The following is a 23,856-nucleotide window of genomic DNA, read 5'->3' as shown; positions in this document are numbered from 1 at the left end:
TCTAGTGGGTTTTGTGTCCCCCCCGGGGGGACAGATTGGGGGCTATTGCCACATCTGCTCCGAGGTGGGGCAGGAAGGCTGTTATTGTTGTGGGGGGGGTGGGAGCATGGGCATGCCCGTTTTGGCAGCCCCACCCTAATTCAAACTTGCCCCAAAAAATCCCTGAATCCCTGGCATCTAGTGGGCTCCCCCCCCCCCCCCGGCGGGGCATATTGGGGGCTAATGCCCCCATACGCCCCCAGGGCGGGCAGAAAGTCCACTAGACGCCAAGGAGTTTTTCAGGCAAATTTTAGTTAGGGTGGGGGCTGCCCAAAATGGGCATGCCAATGCCCCCACCCTAATAAAAATTTGCCAAAAAAATCCTTGCCGTCTAGTGGGGTTTTTGCCCCCCGGGGTGGTAGATTGGGGGATACTGCCCCATCTGCCCCCCAGGGGGGCAGGAATGCTGTTATTTTTGCAGGGGAGGGGGTGGTGGCATGGGTATGCCCGTTTAAGAGCCCCCACCACATATTATAATAAAAAAAACTGCCGTATAGTGGGCTTTCTGCTCCCCGGGGGGGCAGAAAGGCTGTAAATTTGCCCCCATCTGCCCACCGGGTGGGGGGGTGCAGAAAGTTCACTAGACACCATGGAGTTTTTTGGGCAACTTTTTATTAGGGTGGGGGCTGCCCAAAACGGGCATGCTAATGCCCACACCCTAATTAAAATTTGCCTAAAAAATCCCTGGTGTCTACTGGGCTTTTTGTCCCCCCGGGGGCAGATTTGGGGCTAATACCCCGATCTACTCAGGGGGGACAGAAAGGCTGTCATTTTTGCGGGGGGTGGGTGGGGGCATGGTCATGCCCATATTGGGGAGCACACCACAAATTATAATAAAAAAAAACCCTGGCATATAGTGGGCTTTCTGCCCCCCGGGGAGCAGAAAGGCTGTAAATTCTGCGGGTTGGGGGCATGGACATGCCCTTTATGGGCAGCCCCCACTCTAATAAATTATGCAGCAAAAAAAGATTTCCCTGGCGTCTAGTGGGCTTTTTGCCCCCGGGGGGTCAGATTGGGGGCTACTGCCTCCATCTGCCCCCCAGGGGGGCAAAAAGACTAAATCACACCAAAATAATTTGGGGGTTTGGGGGGAGCAAAAGCCCATGCCCAAGGGGCTGCTCCCCTCTCCCTGGTGTATAGTGGGAGGATCTCTGCTTGGGGATCGCCCTCCCGTGGCATCCCCAAGCAGGGATCCACTGCAGAGTATCATTGGAAAGGGGAGATTCTCCCCTTTCCAATGATACCTCTCCCGTCTTTCTACGTGCACTGGGGGCTGATATAGCCCCATGAGAACATAGAAAGTGGAACTGAAATGAGCATTTCATTTTTGGTTTCCGTGCAATGACGACATCGCGGAGTGCTCGCTCATCCTCATGGCAGAGAAATCAGGGAGGGGGCTTCGGTAGCCGGGGAAGCTCATCCCCAGCCTCCAAGTTCACAGGGGAATAATAGAAATCCCTATGCTGTCTGCAGCAGAGGGATTTCGTGCTCCTGGCCTCATGACGTAATGGTTTTGTCATGAGCACAGGGGCACCGATGCTCATGACGGAACCATTCTGTCATGAGCATCGAAGGGGTTAAACTGTTGCGGTCCACTTTGTCCACCCATGCTGATTTGGCTCCCACCACCCACATCAGCTTATGTGTACACACACCCCACCCACACCCCACCATCTTCTTGGTTTAGTTTGAATATTGGGCACTGATGAATTAATAGGAGATTTTGTTTGGTTAGGGCTATCACTGTAACCATGACTGCCAACCCTATCTCCCAGGTCCTAGGTGGAGCCATGTGAGTATACTGCCAAATATGTGGCTTCATTTCTGTATGGAAAAAGGCAATTTAGTTTATCTCATGATTGTGCAAAGACACTCAGATGGCTAACTATCACTGTCAAATTTCTGAACAACATGATTGCTCATGGTGTGGCTATAGGGAAAGTACTGTTAGGGGTGTTTCAAATGACATACAGTAACAGTGATGACAGAAAAACAATAAAATGGCAAAGACATGTTCTCTTTGTGGATATGTAGGAACCTATTGCTTTCGGGCTTCTCCCTATTTGACACCATGTAGTGGTACAAGGTCAAGAAATTAAATAGTTGTACATGACAACGACAGATGCATGTCTGCTTGCTACCCCTTCAATCTAAGTGGAATGAAGATGGGTATGATAGGACATGTTGTAGTGTAGTTCTTATATTCCCAATAGCTCTGCGCATTGGAATAATCTATCCTGTAGATTAGACGTTAGACTGAGGTCGACTAGGTTTTTATTGAATATACAAAACTTAATAGTGAGTGCCAGCTAGCTCAGAAGGCACTAGAAACGTTCTTGAATTCACAAGAAGGATTAGTTTCTGATAACCACATAAACATGACAACTTTGTTTCCCAAGAATTAGAAATATATCTCTAGAGTCGCAGAAACAATAGATAAGAAGTTCACTCAGTCATGCTTCGTTTCAATAGAGTTGCAGAGAAATAGAGAGACAGGCGTTTTCAATAAAAAGGTTTATTGAATAGTCTTCTTTCTCATGCAAGAGAAGTGAACTGCTACAATCGTAAAGAAGACTGCAAAGTATAATGCATACAGCAAGAATAGTATTATAAAATAATACTGTAAAAGCATTGTATAGTTTCTAAGCCATATAAAAATACATACATAAATAACATTGACTAAAATACTCAACTGGTGCTTCTAAATACGCCTACCCCAATGTACCTAACCTAAGTCTAGTACGTGGGAAGAAATAAGTATTGTGTAGCATAGGTTTAGTTCTTTTTTACCAAGAATCTACCAAAGGTTTCTCTAGGTTCTAATAAGCTCCATGCCTTGGTTTAGAATGAAGGCGGTCTGGTATCTCTGTCTCAGGACTCGATTTCCCAACACCTCGCAAGGGGAGCTTGGAAACACTGGAGCTAGATTCTCAGCGAGAGAAAGGCAGTCTCTTGATCATTGCATCAGCTGGAGGGTCGGCTTCCTTCGGCACTTGCTGTAGCGAACTGCGTCGGGCAAGTAGATAGTCGAACTGCTCCGAACCACCGTAGTTTGCCATAGCAATTGAAGGTATATTTATACCTTGAAGGTGTTTAGGAATGCCATAGATTGATGTAAAGTCAGGCATAATAACATCAGGAAAGAACCCCTAGGGAATAATTGTTCTTTGCAAAGTACATGAGTTCTTGGACAAATCAATATTCAAGCAAGGGGAAATACCCTAACTGCTTAAGCCGATTTTCAAAGAAATCGTTGTGATGTTTCATACGGGTGGAAGTAGCCATGCCTGTATTTGGTCTGCATGGGCTATGTCTAAATAAGGGATTGATTTCTATGCGTATATAAGGGCAATATGAATTGTACCTATATAAGGTCATGAATCGGGAGAATTCACTCGGAGCCTAAAACGCCACACAACACCGACTCCACTTTATTATGTATGACATTACTAAGTTCTGAACGCATTAAATATATCTAAACGATGTGTTAAACCCAACCAAAATACATAAAGATACAGTGGTACTGTTTGTACATGAAAAGCAATTGTGCTGTACGCATTTAAAGCATTGTTTCATTCAAAGCAAATAGATGACATTTTGAAAATGTTATCCGAATGAATCATGAGAATACATTTATGAAATGGCTTCTTAAGTACAGAAGAAAAAGTTGAGACCATTCCATGGCAGATTATATAATCTGTTTGAATGTGGACAAGGTCAAATATTGTCTCTTGGAAATTTTTCAAATAATTCTAGTTCTCTATGAATAGTTCTACTATGAGCAGATTACTTTGTGCCAAAAAATGGAAAAAAATTTTTTTTCGAAAAACAAAAGCTTGATCATAGAAAAAAAGGAGTTCCAACGTTAGGAACTTATTTTGATCAATAAAGGTCTAATTCAGAGTCTCACAGAACACTGTGTGCCAGTGTTATTGTTAGGAGAAAACATCAAATCTTCTAAGTCTGAAAAGAATTTGTCTACCATTGTAGGTGAAAGTTGCATTACCTCGTTAAAAAGTTTAATTGCACAAAGAGGCTGATAACGCGGGATTTCTGGTCTATTGTTATCTTACCAGATCCCAGCTCAGGTCGACTGAATCGTTGGTACCTGTCATTGAGTAAAAGGCAATCCACTACTAGGTTAATCAAGAAAGAACTTACACCACTCTAAAGAACCACTTACCACTGGAAAAGGTTAAAAAGTTTAATTTAAAGCCAAAAGTATCTGGAGATACAAACATCTCAGAATAAGGTTCAAAAGATATACAGGTATCAATATAAAAAGGAACTCTCTGAATGCTCTCAATCGACAAAAGGAAATTATCAAAAATATCTCAAATACCATTAGAGTTGCAAGAATCGCTGTGAGTTGCAACTTGAGAGTCATTTACAGAAAAGAAAAATACAGGTTAGTCTGTCCCTACACTAGACTAAGTGACATCCCTACTTAACAAGATCTTTACCTAAAAAGGTGTCAGCAGTGGTGACTTCCAAAGAAGATCACACACTTCCCTTAGTCTTTGTCTCAAAGTCGAAGTCTTTCAGTTCTCTATCTGCCTACCCATCCGCTCTCTTAGGCTCCTCAAATCATCTGCTCTAACTCCACCCCGGGGTGCTATCCCTAATACAAAATCACATTTCCAATAGGAACGCCCCTTAAGACGCCTCTCACGTGGTGCAGTTTCGAGCGGCAAATTCCGTGCTGGTGCTCCTCGGGACTCTTCATTAAAGTTGACCTTGCTTCCCAGGCTTCTCTTCGACCAGGCGGTACCCCCTAAAATTCCTGAAGACTCCTACAGGCCTGTGCCTGGCGCCTCTGAACAAGGGCCTATTCATTATTTCTGATTTAAGTTCCCCTTGCACCTGCAAACAGACACTCTCTCGGTAGGCCCCAAATTCCAGCATCTACCATCTCTAGAAGTCATAAAACATCTTGGACAGACCTATCGTTCGTGCTCTGTGTGACCTCTCCTTAACGAGCTCATGCAGATCAAAGAAGCGACTTTATCTATTCAGGCCTACTAGAATTACATGAAACGGGCCTCTGCAATATGCACATTAAATTTCTTTGTTTAAACAGTATTTTAACTAACACACATTACTATAAAGTAACACATCTATTTAAAACATACTTCAATTCCATGGTTAATAATACTTTGCAGTAAAATGACATTAGAATCCAAGTCACTAAAAGTGTAGCAGCATCTTTCGTTTCTTGTGAAATGCCATGTGGCCTACACATTTTCATGGTTTGCAGAATTACATTTCGTTTCACTTAGTCATCTAACGTGTGACTCCAACATCATTTTAACATTTCTACAACCTCTACATTAGTTTTTCACACTTATATATGCATCTATTCTAATTAAACACTCATATATTTTCTCTATATAAGTTGACACTCTTGTATATTCCACACTAAACATATACTACGTGCTTGTAAATATGGTGCACTTCTACATTTTCAGATTTGTGCTCTCTCAATCCCCCTTTGATGACTTACAGTAGTCATCATCATCACAACACCCTCTCTAAGGTACAAAGTATCAAACTGAAGTCGTTGCAATCTTCCCTCGTTTCATCTCCTCTAGAGCCCTCAGACTCCGGTACTGATTCTCCTGCATCGCAGCTAATCTCCTCCCCTGCTCTCGCATAGATCTTTGCAACCTGTTTGCTCTATACCATTTGTACAGTTTCACCAATCCCCACAAAGAGATTATACAAATCACTATTATGATGATAGGTTTCAATATGTACCAAATGATATTCTTTCCCAGGTTGGCAAACCAACCTCCAACTTTACCCATTCCTTGACCTACCTTTTCCCACACTGTTACCTTAGTCAAATCTTCTATCTCATTATGTATTTCAGTAATGTTTCGAATGTACTTTTCAAGCGGTTTTGAATTGTCTGGAATGTAAGTGCAACATTCCTGGACCTTCAAAGCCTTACAGACTCCGCCCTCTTTGGCCAACAGAACGTCTAGAGCAAGTCGGTTCTGAAGAACCATTGCCCTTATCGATTGCATCTCTCCCTCCACCAGCATTAAAGATCTAGCAGTACTGGCGGACAACCTATCTACAACTGTTGCCAATCTTCTTATCTTAACATCATTTAGTGCTATCCCTAAAATAGGAAACATAGCACCAAACACATCTCCAATTACCTCCTCAGCGCTTACATCCCTTCTTCCTCTAGCTGATGTTTCTCTCTTTTTGGTTTCTAAGTCCTCAGCATGGTATATTTTGGGGAAGACAATTGCCAAATAACATGATCCATACCAATTATCTGGTAGTTTCACATATGCATTTCTTCCACAGACAAAATACACATTCGGGATCACCTGCCTTTCCTTCAGGAAATCCTTAGAATAGTACTCTAATTGGAAAGCATGTTCACAATGAACTTCTCCTACAAACACATTCTCATAATATGTTTGACTTCTGTGTATACATAGCTCTCCCCGTTTCTCCCGGTCTAAAGCTATTGGACCACTGCTACCCTTTCTTTGGTGTTCTCTTTCTTCCCGGGTCCAATCTGTTTTCCATTGTCCTGAAGCTTTTAGGATCTTTTGTTTCCTATATCGATCATCCACCTGCCCTATAAACTTTTTCTCAATTTCTGACACTTTACAAGTCAAATTATTTCTTCGGGCATGTGAAGTATCTAATGTTTTCCATGGAATGAAAAATTTCTGTAACCTGTCCTCACTCTTATAATAATCCCACTTGTTTAGATGTTTATAATTCGGCACCTCCGGCAGTACCGAATCAAAGTTCGAAAAATAATACTCAAACCCCTCTCGTTCATAAAATATGCTCAGCAACAAACTACATGAGATTCCATAGGTCAATGGAAGATGATGGTATCTGATGCCTTCATCTACAGAAGCTGGCAACTGCATACAGACGTAGCAGTTCTTCGCCTCCATGACATCAATATATTCATAAAGCAATTTGGCATAAGCATTCGTTTTAAAATTCCCCTGTGACTCATCTGCATGTAATCTTTTTATTTCAGCATCTAATAAAGTTTTCTCTTTCGCTGTATTTTCCCCCTGTTTACCAATCATAGGAGGCTTCTGTGTTGGTACACTTTTTGCTTCTTTTTCTATTTTCACATCATTTTCATGTCCCACTATATATGATACAGTAACTACTAAAACTATAAGAGAAATCACTACCCATAAAAGTGTGCCTAGTATGCATTTTGCCCTGCGGTTCGGGTTGCCAGCCTCCATGGTCTCAAAACAGTGTAGTTCTGGTTTTCTTTCACGGCACAAGTCTCTTTGCTTTGCTTCTCCAATCTTTCGAACCACACCTCCTGGAAACTGAAAAATCCCCTCCGCAGAAACAGTCTCTGAGTTCTGTAGCAATAGGCAACCATAGCCCTTCTCCATCCACTAAAAGGGAAGTCCCTAATTCTTTCTTCGTCCACTCGGCGCTAGGTTGTCTTTTCAATCAATATTTACAAAGTTCTTTACAAAGTCTTTAATAGTCCGAAACTATGCGTGTTCCCAGAGCTTCCACCACTAGCTCAAATATTTCCATACGAAGAAGGACTCCCTCCAGTATTGGACACCTTGAACAGCAACACGGAAATTCAACAGTCTCAAAGATCAATTTTCTTATTCCGCTCAGGAGAGGAGGATAGACGATGTTGAGTGTCAGCAGTCTTTCGACCTCCAATCCTGGTAACAGGAACCTTACTTCCACTGTGATGATCGGGTCAGTTCTGGTCAGGGTCACTTCCCTCACCCTCCCAGTTCTGCGTCCCGCTGAGGACATCTGTAGAGAGGTAGGTCCACTCAGGAGTAGCGTATCTTCTGCAAGGCACTCGCACCCTCCTTGATCTTCTCGGACCTTCCTGCTCTTGTCCTGGTGCACTTTCTTCTGGATCTGAGTCTTCGGATATAGGAGCAAGAGTTTCCTCTCGAGCTGGCTTCAAGCTTGGCCTCCTTTTTCTTTCAGGCCAGGTAGCCGCTCCACGCCTTGTTCTCCTATTTCTTGTCCGTTCACTCAGTTCTTGATCACTCTGAACTTGCTCTGTCTCTGAGTTGGTTTCACAACAGCTTTCTCCTTCAGTGGCAATTTCAGTTTCACTGCCGTCCTGTTTTCCTTCCTCTTCTGGATCTGTGACACTCCCAACTTCTTCAGACACCCCCACAGCTTGACTGATCCCCTCTTGTGCTTCTTCCTCCACCACTGGATTTTCGTCTGCGAGAGGAGCTGTTTCTTCCAGGGGTGCTGGAACTTTTCGAGTATGGGAAGCGTGGATCCAATTTGGCAGTCCTCCGCACTTCACGGCGGTGTTAGTGATTAGGACTATCTGGAAAGGCCCCTTCCAGCGCACGTCCAAGCAGTTCTTCCGGACGTGCTTCTTCACCAGCACCCAGTCCCCTGGGCACAGGTCGTGGCACTGATTTCTTGAAGCTGGAACTTCTGCGGCCTGTACCTGAAGGGACACAGAATGAATGGCGTCAGATAACCCCTTGCAGTAATCCAGGATCAGGTCATCTGTAATATTCAGTAATGCAGCTGTGGGGATAGTTGGAAGTCTCATTGCCCTCCCCATCAACACCTCATGTGGAGAGAGACCTGTCCTCCTGGCGGGTGTGCTACGCATGCTCATAAGGACCAAAGGAAGAGCATCAGGCCAACTTAGGGAAGTTGATGAACACACTTTAGCAATTCGACATTTCAACGTCCCATTTATCTGTTCCACGATACCTGAGGCCTCTGGTCGATAGCTACAATGCAATTTCTGATCAATGTTCAATGCAGAGCAAAGCATCTTCACAACTTCGCTGTTAAAATGTGTCCCTCTGTCCGATTCCAGAGAGGCAGGCACCCCGAAGCGCGGTATCAACTCTCTAAGCAACAATTTTGCTACTGTGAGTGTATCGCACCTGCGTGTAGGGTACGCTTCAACCCATCTGGAAAATATGCATACTACCACCAGAACATACCTAAGGCGGTTGACCCTTGGCATTTCAATAAAATCTAATTGCATTCTGTTGAAAGGCCCCCCAGACCTCCCAATGTGACTCAGTGTAACTGGTGTTCTTTTCCCTATGTTCAACTGTTGACAAGTGACACATCGCTTACACACTGCTTCTGCTGCAATCCTAAACTTTGGGCAATACCAAGTCTGCCTGAACACCCTCAGCATGGCATCCCTTCCCAAATGCACTGGACCATGTATCTGTCGTGCCATTGGGCTCGCTAGCTCCTCAGGTAACACAGCCCTTCCATCTGCTGAAATCCAAAAATCCATTTCGCTTCTCACACACCCTGCTGTTTCCCACGCCTGCTTCTCAGATTCAGGTGCATTGTCTTGCATTTGTTTCAAATCTTCCCAAGTATCGACTGTTTCTAACATCATGCTCAATTCTGTCCTTTCCTGAGCCCCACTTACTTCCACCTCCGTGAAAGAGTAATCATGCTCCGCACAATAGCGGGCAACTTCATCTGCATATCTGTTTCCCTGTGACACAAAATCCGAATTTTTCGTATGAGCTACACACTTTACAACTGCTATTGCAGCTGGACCCTGTAATGCTTCTAACAACAGCCGCACAAATTCTCCATTTCTGATTGGCGAACCAGAGGAGGTCATGTAACCCCTCTGAGACCACAATTGCCCGAAATCATGAACTACACCGAAACCATATTGGCTATCAGTATAGATGGTGACTCTAATTTTGCTACCTGCTATACAGGCACGGGTCAATGCAACAATTTCTGCTACCTGAGCGGAGTGTACTCCTTCCAGGCAAGCGGCTTCCACAACTCCAGTAATGGTGCAAACCGCATAAGCTGCTCTCAACCGACCAGTATCGTCTCTTAAACATGAACCATCGACAAAGTAAATTTGATCGGGGTCGATCAATGGTTCATCCACAATATCTGGTCTGGGCTTCGTGCATAATTCAGTCACATCAAGGCAATCGTGATCTTCACAGTCTTCGCTTTCTATGTCATTAGGAAGTGGCATCAGAGTATCAGGATTTAAGACAGAGCACCTCTTAAGGGTCACGTTCTCTGCAGCAAGAATAACTTGCTCATAGCGCGTGAGCCTACTGTTGGTCAAGTGCTGGGTCTTGGTCCTGGTCATTAACAGTTCCACAGAATGAGGTACATACACCACTAACTGGTGTCCAATCACTATGCTTTCACAACGCTCAATGCTGACACCTGTTGCAGCAACGGATTTGAGACATCCGGGCAACGCTGCGGCTACTGGATCTAAAGTAGCCGAAAAGTATGCAACTGGTCTACGGGCATTCCCATGTACTTGCACTAAGACTGACAAAGCACAGCCCTCCCTTTCGCAGCAATAGAGGGACAATGGCTTTTCATAATCCGGCATCCCCAGAGCCGGAGCACGACACAAGTCATCTCTCAGCTGTAGGAACGCCATCAAGCACTCGTTGTCCCATGGTACCGGATCACTCACCTCCTTGTGCGTCAGTTTCTGTAAGGGTTTTGCTTTCAGTGAAAAGTTAGCTATCCACTGTCGGCAATAACCAACCATTCCTAGAAACATCCTGACTTCTCTCTGTGTTGTAGGCGAGTTCATCTTCATGATTGCCTCTATTCTATCTGGTGACACCTTACGCTTTCCCTTTTCTATCCGATGACCCAAGTACTGTACTTCTGTCAGACAGTACTGCAATTTACTCGGAGATACCTTGTGTCCATTTTCAGCTAAATGGTTCAGCAAGGCGATGGTGTCTTCCTTGCAAGCCTCTTCTGTTCCTGACGCAACAAGTAGGTCGTCTATGTACTGGACCAGAACCGAATTCTGGGGCAGTACCAGACTTTCAAGATTCTTTTTCAGTAACTGATTAAAGATTGATGGGCTATCTGTGAACCCTTGTGGGATTCTACACCATGTTAAGACGCGATTCTCCATTTTAAACGCGAAAAGATACTGGCTCTCTTCGTCTAATGGGATTGAAAAGAAAGCCTGACAAAGATCTATCACTGTGAACCACTCAGCTTGGATTGGTATCTGAAACAGTATTACTGATGGATTCGGTACCACTGGACAACATGAAACAACAATGTTATTAATCTTTCGTAGGTCCTGTACTATTCTAAATTTCCCACTAGGTTTCTGCAAACCCATAATCGGGGAGTTGCATGGACTTCCCACGATTTCTTTCAGTATTCCCTGTTTAATCATGGAGTCGATCACGGGCTTTATTCCTGCAATCGTCTCTTGGGACAGCTTGTATTGTGGCGTTCTTGGATAATCAACATTTGGTTTCACTATGATCTTCACTGGCTCTACCCCTTTGACCAATCCTATCTCTTCTCCTGTAAAATCCCATACTTCTGATGATACTGCCTCGCGTAAGTCCCAAGGAAGATCCTCCACAGTTAGAGTAGGATACAGTTCTATGCATGTTCTGGAGTTCACAATTTTGAAGGTAGCATCATCATCTGTCGTTTCTACCTCTACTCCCTGTGGCGTGCAGTATATGGTACAATTTAGTTTGCACAATAAGTCCCTTCCTAACAAACACACAGGACTTGAATCACATACTACAAATTGATGTTCATTCATATAATTTCCGATCTTTACTGACACTGGTTCCGTCAAAGGGCTAGTCATTCTCTTGTTTGCGACTCCTACCACCTGAATTGTTTCCCCCGACATTGGTAGATCCGGAACCACTGCTGACCTCAAAGTTGATCGAGTAGCTCCAGTATCCACCAAGAATGTCATAGGACACCCTGCCACTTCAGCCTCAACTAACGGTCCTCTTTGATCCACTTCCAGAACTGCCCCGAGGGTACAGTCCTCTTCTTTGCTTACACATTGGCCAGTCAATGGATCAATGTAATAACTTTTTTCCTCGTCTATGAAAAGAGGCATTTGTCTAAAAACCTTTCCCCCGGTCGAAATCTTTGGTGGCTGCGGAAACTGAGCTCGTGGAGCCGAAGTCCCCCCTTTGGCCACCTTGATTCTTGGCACTGGTACCCCTTGAACTGGAACCTCTGGAACCTCTTCCTCTTGCTCTAGTTCCCCATTCTCAGGGTTATAGGGACACTCGCGTCTCCAATGCCCCACCTGCTGACACTGGTGGCACTTTGTCGTTTTCTTTAACGTAGCAATGTCAACTCTAGGTCCCACGCTTTCCTCACTGTTCTTATTCTGATTGCTTGATTTCCGTCTCATTGTCCCTGTACCCTGCTGCTGCTGTCCGCCCTTTCCAGCTGACTGCATCTGTACTACCATCAGCTTCTCTTTTAGCTTCTTTGCTTTGGAATCTATTTCATCACTGCAGTACCTGGCATACCTCAAAATCTCATCTAATGGTCTGTTTTGCCAACAAATCAAATGTTGCTGAATCATCAAACAAATATCAGGTCTCAACCCCAAAACAAACTTTGACACAAACTGTCCTATATCCTTGGGGTCCATTACATCGAGTCCACTGTATTGTTTGAATGTTTTCAGCAATCTCTCATAAAACTCATGAACTGTCTCCTTGGGTTCCTGTCTTGTTCGGTCTATTTTTACCCAATTTATGTCTTGTGGTGGGACCTTTTCCTTCAACCAAGTTATTACTCTTTCATATTTCAACATTACAATTTCAGACGGTCCATTTGTGGCAGCATTCCTTTCTGGTTCTACCGTTGGCCACTCGACACTAGTCTTGCATGCTGTCCACAAATCTCCTGGCACCACAATGTCAAACAAGGTGTTTAAATCAATCCACAATACCTTCGATATTTTCACAAACCTTTCTACCTGCTTATACCACTCAACGGGATTGTCCCTTAACTTTGGAAATGAGTTGGTAAATGCAGCCAAATCTCCTCTACTCCAGGGCACATGTACATAGTTCCCATTCGATATTTCCCTCAAAGGAAATGCCTCCATCTGCATTACCCTTCCCTCCGGAGACATCACACTCGTGCTCCTCCTGACAGTACCCCGTTTGGACCATCTCTCTTCCCACTTGTCCAGATCTCTCCACACTCTTATTCCCGCTATCAGTTCTCTTATGTGTGTCTTTAACCCTGTAGTTCTCTTCTCATCTAAGTCTTGATCTGAATACTGCAACCTATGGTTACTCTGTAATGTCCTCGTTCTGGACAAGTCTACCATATACTTGTCTGCCAGTCCAGACAGTTTCTCATGAATTGCTCTTGCCTTTCGGGTAACATCTTTTGCTATGAACAGTAACTCATCTTGTTCATACAGGTCAATCCTTTCTAAAGGCAACGTTCCATCTATTATCTCATCCAGGTCAGATTTTAAGCTAGTGACATCGAGTCTTTTGGCCTTTACTGCAGCTCTCAGTATGCTAGTTCTAGGGGGTCCATTCACATCTCTCCCATCCCAGCTCCGAGTCCTACGTCTAGGCTCAGGCGAGTTATGGGGAGTCCTCCCTTGTTCCCACCTCTCCAGGTCCCATGCAGTTCCATCCTCTCTGGGTGTATGGTGAAACACTTTCCCATTTCTCGTAATCCCACCAGTCCCATCCTGCATGATTTCCCTAGATTCATGGTATGACATTCCATTACTCCCCCTTTCTTCACAATTGGTCTGTGACCTCTGATCACCCGATGTATGGCAAAATCTTTCATTGTTCCCCCTATTCCAGTGTTGCACATTCTCCCCTGGCGCGTGATGAGTGCACCTAAACCTATCTCTGTATACTAGTACCATTTGGTCTCCACCCTTTTCAAAGAGCCGAGACATCTCTTCACACTCCATGCTTCTACCATCTCGCTCCTGCTGGTCTCTTCCATCATTAGGACGTATTACTCCTCTGTTCTCTGGCCTGTTACCATCCCACTCCTGACTACTTGCACTAGCCCCGCAGTGAGACAATGTTCCGTTGCCTCGGCTTCCCCATTCTGCTTCTGTTCTTGGCCTGCTGGTTGGTGCTTCTGTGGACCCCTCCCATTCTCTCAAATCGGCCCTCAACTCCTTAAAGGATTTCGGCCGTGGTCCCCTCAGGTCCATCGGTCCTCTCTGACCCCCCTGTTCTGCTGCAGGACCCACTGCTGGATCAGATGGGGTGCTCCACGTCACTGGTCCTGGCAATTGTCTCCAGGCATTTGTCGTGTTATTTCTCCTTTCCATTTCTGCTCTCTCTCTATCTAACCTCATCTGTTCTTCCTCTCTGTCTCTCTCGGGGTTGTAAATCGATACTATAGGACCTATGGTAACGGGTACTTGTAGAGCGTCTGGCAACCCACAGGACTCAACTCTCTCTGTTTCCGGTACCTTCTGCACCACAAACCTTCCGACTACTGTCGGTACTGTACTAGGCTGAGGTGTCTCCTCTCTTTTGGGCGGTGTCCACTCTGATATAGGGAGTGGTACATATCCCTCTATAGCAGGCCCATCATCCCTTGCGAGTCCCCTATCCTCCATTCTCCCAACGTTCGGAGGCGCTCTATCTTTTAGCAACCTATTTATCAAGTTGTCTTCCGACTCGCTCTCCTCATCCTCTTCCATGAGCCTCTGTTCTCCTGTCACCTCTCTCACTGGGTATAACTTATCCACCTCAATAGCCTGTACCCTCCATCTCTTGGCGTCCGCATCCCATTTGGCATCTCGCACTGCCCTTACTGATCGCTTCAACCTGTCTTGGCGCCTGTTCATATTTCTGTCGTGTGCCGCCCTAAGCCACGCATTAAGGGCCTCGAACTGGGTTGGTCTAGGCTGAGGATTCAATGAGGACATAATTGATTTCAGCTGATGTAACGCCTCTAACTTGATCGTTCCATACTTAGGAAACGTCAGTTCTTCATTCCCTTCCGAAATCTTATTCCATTCACTAATCCATAGTATCGTATGCAAGCCAACATTCGCTGCCTTATAGTAAGCTGGTCTACCCTCTGGCGGTGCCTCTTCCCCGTAATAAGAGTTCCTTCTTTTTCTCTTAAAAATCTCTCTCAAACATTTAAAACACTTCATGTTCAAAACCTACAATTTTTCTATTTTCTCCGCGTTTGTTTACTTCCTGATGACAATCCACCAATCTCAGCTCGGTTCTCGCTAACTGGCCTATCAGAACGCGACTTCTCCCTGACGTCACACCAGCCGCCCAATCCCGTCTCGGCTCTTGCCGACGTCACACCAACCGTCCTATCGCGTCGCGGCTCCTCACTAACCGCCCTATCTCAGCGCGACTCTCGCTGACGTCACTCATCCCTCTTCGCAGCGTTACCCCTCCTTTCTCAGCTCGTCTCCGCGTTTATGCATGCGTCCCATTCATACTTCGAAAAATGATTACTTCCGTCCAAGCAATCATTTTTCTTTGACTGTACGCCCACAGTCAATCTGTAATTGTCACCTTAACTGGCGAAATGTCTTTCCGTTTACGTCCAGACAATCGCCTTCTCTGATAGGTTACTTACACACAGTAACTTTCGACCCGCGTCCGTTACTCACACACTCACTCTTGCACTCCCCCTATCTCAGTTCTGCGGCGGTCAATGGTACCTCATGACCCCCTTACTCTGGTCGACAATTACTCTGGATGTTCGATACACCCGAACCACTTAAGCTCTCCCTCGAACTTAAGATTTTACCAGGTTGCGCGCGCTCACAACCTTCTCACAATCACGCTACAGGCATTCAACTCCGCAAGACATTACAATACAAATACAACACAAAACACCGCAATCTGTCCACGCATGACCCTTGTTATACTCACTCTCGTCCGATACTGCTGCTTTTCTCTCTCCGTCAGCGCCTTCTTCGGCAGGCCACCTCTCGAACTCTAGGGACCTTGGGGTAAACTAACCTAGTCTAGATTACCTTCCTCAAGAAGATAACCATCCTCACTCTGCTACCAACTGATAACGCGGGATTTCTGGTCTATTGTTATCTTACCAGATCCCAGCTCAGGTCGACTGAATCGTTGGTACCTGTCATTGAGTAAAAGGCAATCCACTACTAGGTTAATCAAGAAAGAACTTACACCACTCTAAAGAACCACTTACCACTGGAAAAGGTTAAAAAGTTTAATTTAAAGCCAAAAGTATCTGGAGATACAAACATCTCAGAATAAGGTTCAAAAGATATACAGGTATCAATATAAAAAGGAACTCTCTGAATGCTCTCAATCGACAAAAGGAAATTATCAAAAATATCTCAAATACCATTAGAGTTGCAAGAATTGCTGTGAGTTGCAACTTGAGAGTCATTTACAGAAAAGAAAAATACAGGTTAGTCGGTCCCTACACTAGACTAAGTGACATCCCTACTTAACAAGATCTTTACCTAAAAAGGTGTCAGCAGTGGTGACTTCCAAAGAAGATCACACACTTCCCTTAGTCTTTGTCTCAAAGTCGAAGTCTTTCAGTTCTCTATCTGCCTACCCATCCGCTCTCTTAGGCTCCTCAAATCATCTGCTCTAACTCCACCCCGGGGTGCTATCCCTAATACAAAATCACATTTCCAATAGGAACGCCCCTTAAGACGCCTCTCACGTGGTGCAGTTTCGAGCGGCAAATTCCGTGCTGGTGCTCCTCGGGACTCTTCCTTAAAGTTGACCTTGCTTCCCAGGCTTCTCTTCGACCAGGCGGTACCCCCTAAAATTCCTGAAGACTCCTACAGGCCTGTGCCTGGCGCCTCTGAACAAGGGCCTATTCATTATTTCTGATTTAAGTTCCCCTTGCACCTGCAAACAGACACTCTCTCGGTAGGCCCCAAATTCCAGCATCTACCATCTCTAGAAGTCATAAAACATCTTGGACAGACCTATTGTTCGTGCTCTGTGCGACCTCTCCTTAACGAGCTCATGCAGATCAAAGAAGCGACTTTATCTATTCAGGCCTACTAGAATTACATGAAACGGGCCTCTGCAATATGCACATTAAATTTCTTTGTTTAAACAGTATTTTAACTAACACACATTACTATAAAGTAACACATCTATTTAAAACATACTTCAATTCCATGGTTAATAATACTTTGCAATAAAATGACATTAGAATCCAAGTCACTAAAAGTGTAGCAGCATCTTTCGTTTCTTGTGAAATGCCATGTGGCCTACACATTTTCATAGTTTGCAGAATTACATTTCGTTTCACTTAGTCATCTAACGTGTGACTCCAACATCATTTTAACATTTCTACAACCTCTACATTAGTTTTTCACACTTATATATGCATCTATTCTAATTAAACACTCATATATTTTCTCTATATAAGTTGACACTCTTGTATATTCCACACTAAACTAATACTACGTGCTTGTAAATATGGTGCACTTCTACATTTTCAGATTTGTGCTCTCTCAAGGCGAAGCATCACCGTCAGCGTTGGTCACATTAGCAATGTTTGAATTCGATGGTACCTGTGTGCCGCTTTCCTCTCTTATCTCACCGTCAGCATTTTGCGTCTGTGAGATCTCAATGAATGCCGTCATTAGCATTGGTAGCCGCTGGGGACAACACTGCGCATGGGCGTTTACCGGGTCTAGCAAAACATCAACATCCATTGGCATGACTGATGGGAGTGTGAGACAAATGTCTAACACGCATTCTTCTCCACATAGCAGGCATCGTAGAACAGGTAAGATGCAATCTTGCCTGATTGGCCTGAATGACATAAACCATGAGGTATTTAATTCTCTTAAACGAGTTAATCCCAAAATTTGGACTATGCGCTTACGACACTTCATCGCCAGAAGAGTGTTCTCAATGATGAACTGGGTATCGCTTGTGATTTGTCTTGCTATATTGGAGCAGAAGGAGCAAAAATAATCTCCCTGCTGTGAGTCCCAAAACGAGAGGCAGTCCGCCAAACACAGAGTGCACAAAGTTTGAAAAAATTCCTAGGACTGCTTCAAAAGGTGCTAACAGGCCTGAAAAAATCGTCTTAAATACATGTACAATACCACCCGTATCAGACATGTTTAAGATACGAACTAACATTTCTGAGAAATGTACAGGGCAGTTTGTAGTTAATGGGGTGTGTATCTCTGCAGAAGTCATTGCGACTTGCAGATCATAGGTTTCTTTGGCCGAGGTCAATGGCACAGTTTTTTGTAAAAGAATGGCTTTCATTCTGCTCAAAGTATCAATTCGTATAGAAGAGATGTTCAGTGAAGGCCATAACGGTGACTCCCGTTCTGTCTTGGTTTTTGGAAACAATACTTGCATACAGCAAGTGACCCTGGATAACACAGTTACGAGATAGGCTAAACCTGGCAACATGCCACAGCAGCTGTAATCATTCAACATAATGTAACTTCCATTAGAAAGTTGCCTAAAAATTGGATCAATCACTGCAGCTGGTGAACCTTGCAGGTGGCAGGATAAATTGTTAGAGGAACCATCGCAGGCCCCGTGTAAGTTTATACCTTGACAAAGGAGACAACCACTTAGTGCGTTTTCACAATTATTGCCACTAAGAAACACTTCTTTCCCCCCACTCCAACATCTGTGTGTGTAAGGTAATTCCCAGGATGTCTTGATGTATTCTTTACCCAACCTTTCATATATGCCTGCTGGTATATGTTTTAAGCAACACTGAAAATGGAAAATTGTAACAGGCAGAGTGATTGTGTCATATATTATCCATTCAATGGCTGTTTTTTCAGTGACTGTAAATGGGTATCTTTCCAGTTTTTCAATGCTCAGCACCGTATAGTCTGTTCCCCGCTGTGCCAATTTGATTTGTTTATATGTGAAATTAAATTCAGAAAACAGTAACGTTGTGTTGATTAAACGCCAAGGCACATAGCCTGAACAAAGGTTTTGTAATGTCCAGCCTAATAGCATGATAGAACGTAATTGTGACTGACCGTGTTCCATTATGTCTATGGCAGAGGATACTATGCTGTCCAAAGAATATATCCTGGATGACAGAGTTGTTAACCCATTGTCAACTACAGAGAGAGATTTCTCTAAATTAATACGATCAATTTCTCGTATTCGTTCTGCAGTCTCTGCTTGTGTAATCTTCAATGCTTCATTATACATGGCATCGATACCGGCGTATATAAAACATTTATGAGACGGTTTTTTAGGTCCTTGTAAGAAGTCCCTCAGGTCAGCGCCATCTTTAAGTAAAGATAAGTGTTGTTTTACTTTCTTCAGTGTAGACTTCTGTAGCCACTCAAGGCACGGTTTCCCTACACTGTATGATGTTACTATCCCTGGATGCTGTCTCTGAACATATCTTGGATCTGGCCTAGTGAATGTGAACCCTTGTGTCTTATTCAGGAATCTATCTTGACAGTTGTTTGTGTCTGTGGGCCAGATTAACCTTTTTTTCAAACCAGGATCAGTTCTGTTGTGAAGCAAAATAGTATGTACATCAACCTCCACCTCTGAAGTGTTACTGCTATCCGGTGTAGGTGTAGGTATGGACGGTTTGTTTACTCTTTTATCTTGGCTAACCCAAGACAAGATGTCTGCCGAACAGTGTCATTCAAAAACATTATTTGCTCTGGGATGATGAAGGCTCTAAATAAAGCTTCTAATCCCTGCACTTGCCAGTCTTTTGTGCCCCAGACAGTTTTTGTCTCAATGTTGTCTCTCCAAAAGTCAAAACTTAATGTGGACAGCTGAGCATAAGAGGCCGCAGAATAAATTTGCTTTGTATTTGTCAACATACTTTTCATTCTTGTCCTATTAACATTTTTAAAGTAAAATGATTCTGGATTTGAAACATTATACCCTGAAAAGTATGGAAATTTGCAAAATAATGTTTTTGAGCTACCCTTTGGTGGCGTAGAACAATGTTCCCATTGGTTATAAGTAAATACATTTCTAGGATTCACAGATTTGTGCAAGAAATGATGACCATAGTGATTATAACAATACATTTGTTCATAATCTGATGAACCTTCTAAGTATTCATGTTTTGTAAACTTTGCAGACATTTCTAAGTCCGACATCATTATATTAACAGTCTCGAAGTACGAATCATCAGAAAAGGTACTAGATGAAACAAAGTCACTCAAGGAAATCTTGAATTGGTGAGGAATCTTCAACAGCTCCGCCGGACCAAGAATGTCATATTCAGTTCTGTCCCAAGTTATACCACCTGGTATAAGGAACGACTGTGATGTTCACTGATGACAAGTCTCTTTGATCACAATGAGATGATTTGTGTGGTTTGAGGATTAAGTTGATGTTCTTACTTGCTGTGTCCTTTTTAACATATCTTCCATTTATCAGCATTCCCAAAGTAAATACAAGAGTCAACCAAAGTAGAAGAAAAAGTACACCCAACACAATCCTAAATTCAATCCAAGATGAAACCAGATAAATCTTTTCCAGTTGATGAAAAAGTTCTATTGCTTGTTATTTGAAAGTTCCTTTTACTGGCGTCGTTTCAGGTTCGCTGGGATCCTCGCAAAACGTATCAAAGTTAATGAAATAGCCAGAGGCAGTTCTGTCAATTGTTGGGATTGCATCAGGATTCGTTGAAATCACTGGAACCACTTCATCACTTGTTAGATTTGTATAGTCAGTTGCTATTTCATTGTAGACAGGCGTTTCTTGACAAACTATTATTTGGGTCTCAAGAGGTACAAGATCCATGGCTTTGTTGCATAGTCCTTCTTTTTGCACTGGATTGACCAGGTCGATGGACACAAACCTGTTCTCCTTTTTACCAGCAAGGGTTGGCAGTACTACTGTTCTTGATCCATGGATGGCTAGGACAGGTACAGGTTGTCTGTAAAAAGGCCCAAATTCCTTCTTGTCCGCGATCTTTTCTCTGACTAGATCCCAAATCTTTGAAATCCAGACAGGTCTTGCTGGGACAGATTTTTTCTCTATAGTGGTTGTTGGCTTCAGGAGTACATTACTTTGTCTGGATCTTATTTCATTTAAGCCCTGCAAAACAGCCAAACGATCTTTGATATCAAAGGGTTTTTGTTCTACCACTGAAGTGTGACAATCGAGGTCCTGCACAATCATTCTAGTTCCAAAAAGGATTTCATATGGAGTAATACCCCCCAGAGAACTTCTTGGCAGATTGTTAAGACTACGTTGGACACTTATTAGATGTTTGACCCACCCGTCACCCGAGCCTAGTACCCTAGCTGTTATAGATTGCTTAATGTCCCGTTTTTTTCTCTCCACTACCGAATTTCCCTTAGGATGGAATGGACTAGAATATCACAATGCAACGCCCATATTGGCCATGACCTCTTTGTAAGCTCGAGAGCTAAATGCAGGACCCTGGTCAGAATGTAGCTTGCCGACTGCGTATGTGCCGATAAAAACTCGTAAATTTTTTATAACAGTCTGAGCGTCAGCCGAGCGCTGAGGCCACATCCAAATGAATCTTGAGCATAAATCCACTGTGACCATCATATATTTGTAGTTACCATCCCTCTGTAAGGGACCGCAGTGATCCAGGTAAACTCACGCTAATGGTATATCTGAAATTAACAAGGGAGTCAGCGCAGGACGTTTCACGTAGAGACTTTAATCTTTTTGCAGATTTTACATTCCAAAACAGAGTCTCTGGTCTGTTTCGTCATGCGTGGCCACCAGAATCTCTGTTTGAATAACAATACTGTAGCGGAAACTCCTGCATGTGCAGAAGCAAGCCCTTCATGTGCTGCTAAAATTAATCCTAATCTATGTTCCATGTTTGGAATTACTCTATCCCCCTGTTAGATTGGGGGTCTCTAGTAGGCAATGGTATTCACCTTTGTCCAAATAGGGACCCTTACTTCTAAGTCAGGATAAGGGGATTAAACTCCTTAATAACCCCTTCTCACCCCCTTGGTGGCTTGGCACGAGCAGACAGGTTTATCTCAGAGGCAGTGTGTTAAGCATTTGTGAATATACACAGTAATACAGTGAAAACACCACAGATGGACACCACACAGGTTTTACAAAAATAAGTATTCTTTATATAGACTTAAACACAAGACCACAAACAACAAAAATCCATAATACTACACTCAAGATTACTTAAAAGATGATTAAAGTCTCTTAGTTCAAGTTGTTGGTAAATGCGAAAAAGTTCTCAACAAAGTACCTGGATGAGTAACGTAAAGTGAACAAAAGGCCCCGTGACCCGGGGGAACGGTTGCGTCCTTCCTCAATGCTTGCGCAGAGTAGGGGACTCGTCCTGAGACTTACCGGTGCGGAGGTGATGCGTAGATTCTCGGCTTGCGGGCCTGTTGCGGTGCGCAAGATGGCACCTTGATGCGATGTGACGATCTGGTTGCGATACGAGAAGATGGCGCCCTTGATGCGGTGACGCGATGACGATGTGATGACGCCCTGGCAGCCTTGCAACGACTCTGTACTTCTCTGGTGATGCGATGGCCACTCTCTCACTGGCGTCACCCTTCTCCGGTGATGCGACAGCAGGCAGCTTCGATGAACACACGCTTCCAGGGAGATGCGATAAAGGCACGCTTCTCCGGCGTTGCGATGATTTCAGCTGCGACGGCAACACGCTTCTTCTTGATGCCTCGCGCTTCCAGCTCCCAGCGGCACGCAAGTGACTGGAGTCAGAATTCCCAGCAAGGAAATTCAGGAGGGAGCTGGAGGTGAAGTCTTTTGTCCCTGAGTATTCAGCAGGTGGCAAGCACAGTTCAAGCCCTTGGAGAATATTCGGTAGATGAAAGTCCTCAAACAGTTCCTTCTCCTTTCCCTTGGCAATGAAGCAACCACCAAAGGACATTTACAAGTGTGGGTGATTCCTAATACATCTCCTTATGCACGGAACAGATTTTACAATAACTCTGAGGCCAGATAAATTAAAGTTATTTGTATCTCTGGATATATGAGTTTTTTAGAGTAAACTTTTTTTTGGAATCTACCAACAAAAAAAATCGCTGATCACTACTGCCCTAACCAGGGTTACCTCCAGGTGGGGGAAGAATTACCACTAACCCAATGATGATGCTATCACGTCCCTAAGGGGTAAGGCGGAGTACCAAGATATACTGCTACAACTAGCCTCCGTACGTGAATTAGGGTTTTTTACTGCCACAGAGCACAATAATGATACCCTAAGTTACGCAGGACAAGTGATCCACCCTCCCCCCCATTGATTTTTGGACACTTGAATAAGGAAGCCATGTGGATCACAATTCCTTCCTTCTCCCCCTCCCTCTGATTTAAAGAAGAATGAAACAACCACTGCAGGCCAACCCACTAAAAAGCACACTGGCAGAGGGGCAGTCCAAACTCCTGCAGATTCCTTGGTTCTTCTCCTTGGCAGAAAGGTTTCTTGTTCCAGAAGTGATCTGATTTCTTGGGATCAGGGTTCCAATATTTATACCCCAAAATCCTTTGTACTTTGAAGGCAGAGAGGCCTCTGCCTAGTCCAAACCAGTTCCTGAGCACTTTGTTTACATGACTCTCTTCTTCCTTTTACTGTGCAGTGCAGAAACATCAGACGCCCTACAGAAGGTGGAGCCAGCACAGGGGAGGGAAGATACAGCTCTGGAGCACTCTGTTGACATGATCCCTCCTCTCCTTTCACAGTGCAGGGCAGCGACATCGGACAAGCCACAGGGGGTGGAGCCAGCATTGTATTGGGAAGGCCCAGCCCTATTCAGGTCCTAGGTGCAACTCCTCCCTCCCATCTAGATGCAGATCTCTCTATTCACCACTGGGCTGCCCCAGCCTGTCTCCTGGAATTCCCCAGCCCTATCACTCACAAACCCAGACAGGGAATACACAACCCAGCAGGGGCAGGCTCAAATGGTTAGGGAAGCAAATAACTACTTTCTAATAGTGGTATTTGCAAACACAGAATATTAAAATAAACTTTACTAAAATATGTACTTTATTATCCTGAGTTCAGGCATACTAAATTCTAATTTCTACTGTGTTCCCTGAGTCA

The sequence above is a fragment of the Lissotriton helveticus genome, chromosome 4_1 (genome assembly GCF_964261635.1).
Source record: "Lissotriton helveticus chromosome 4_1, aLisHel1.1, whole genome shotgun sequence".
NCBI classification, from domain to species: domain Eukaryota; kingdom Metazoa; phylum Chordata; class Amphibia; order Caudata; family Salamandridae; genus Lissotriton; species Lissotriton helveticus.
Note: the sequence above shows the minus strand (reverse complement) of the source record.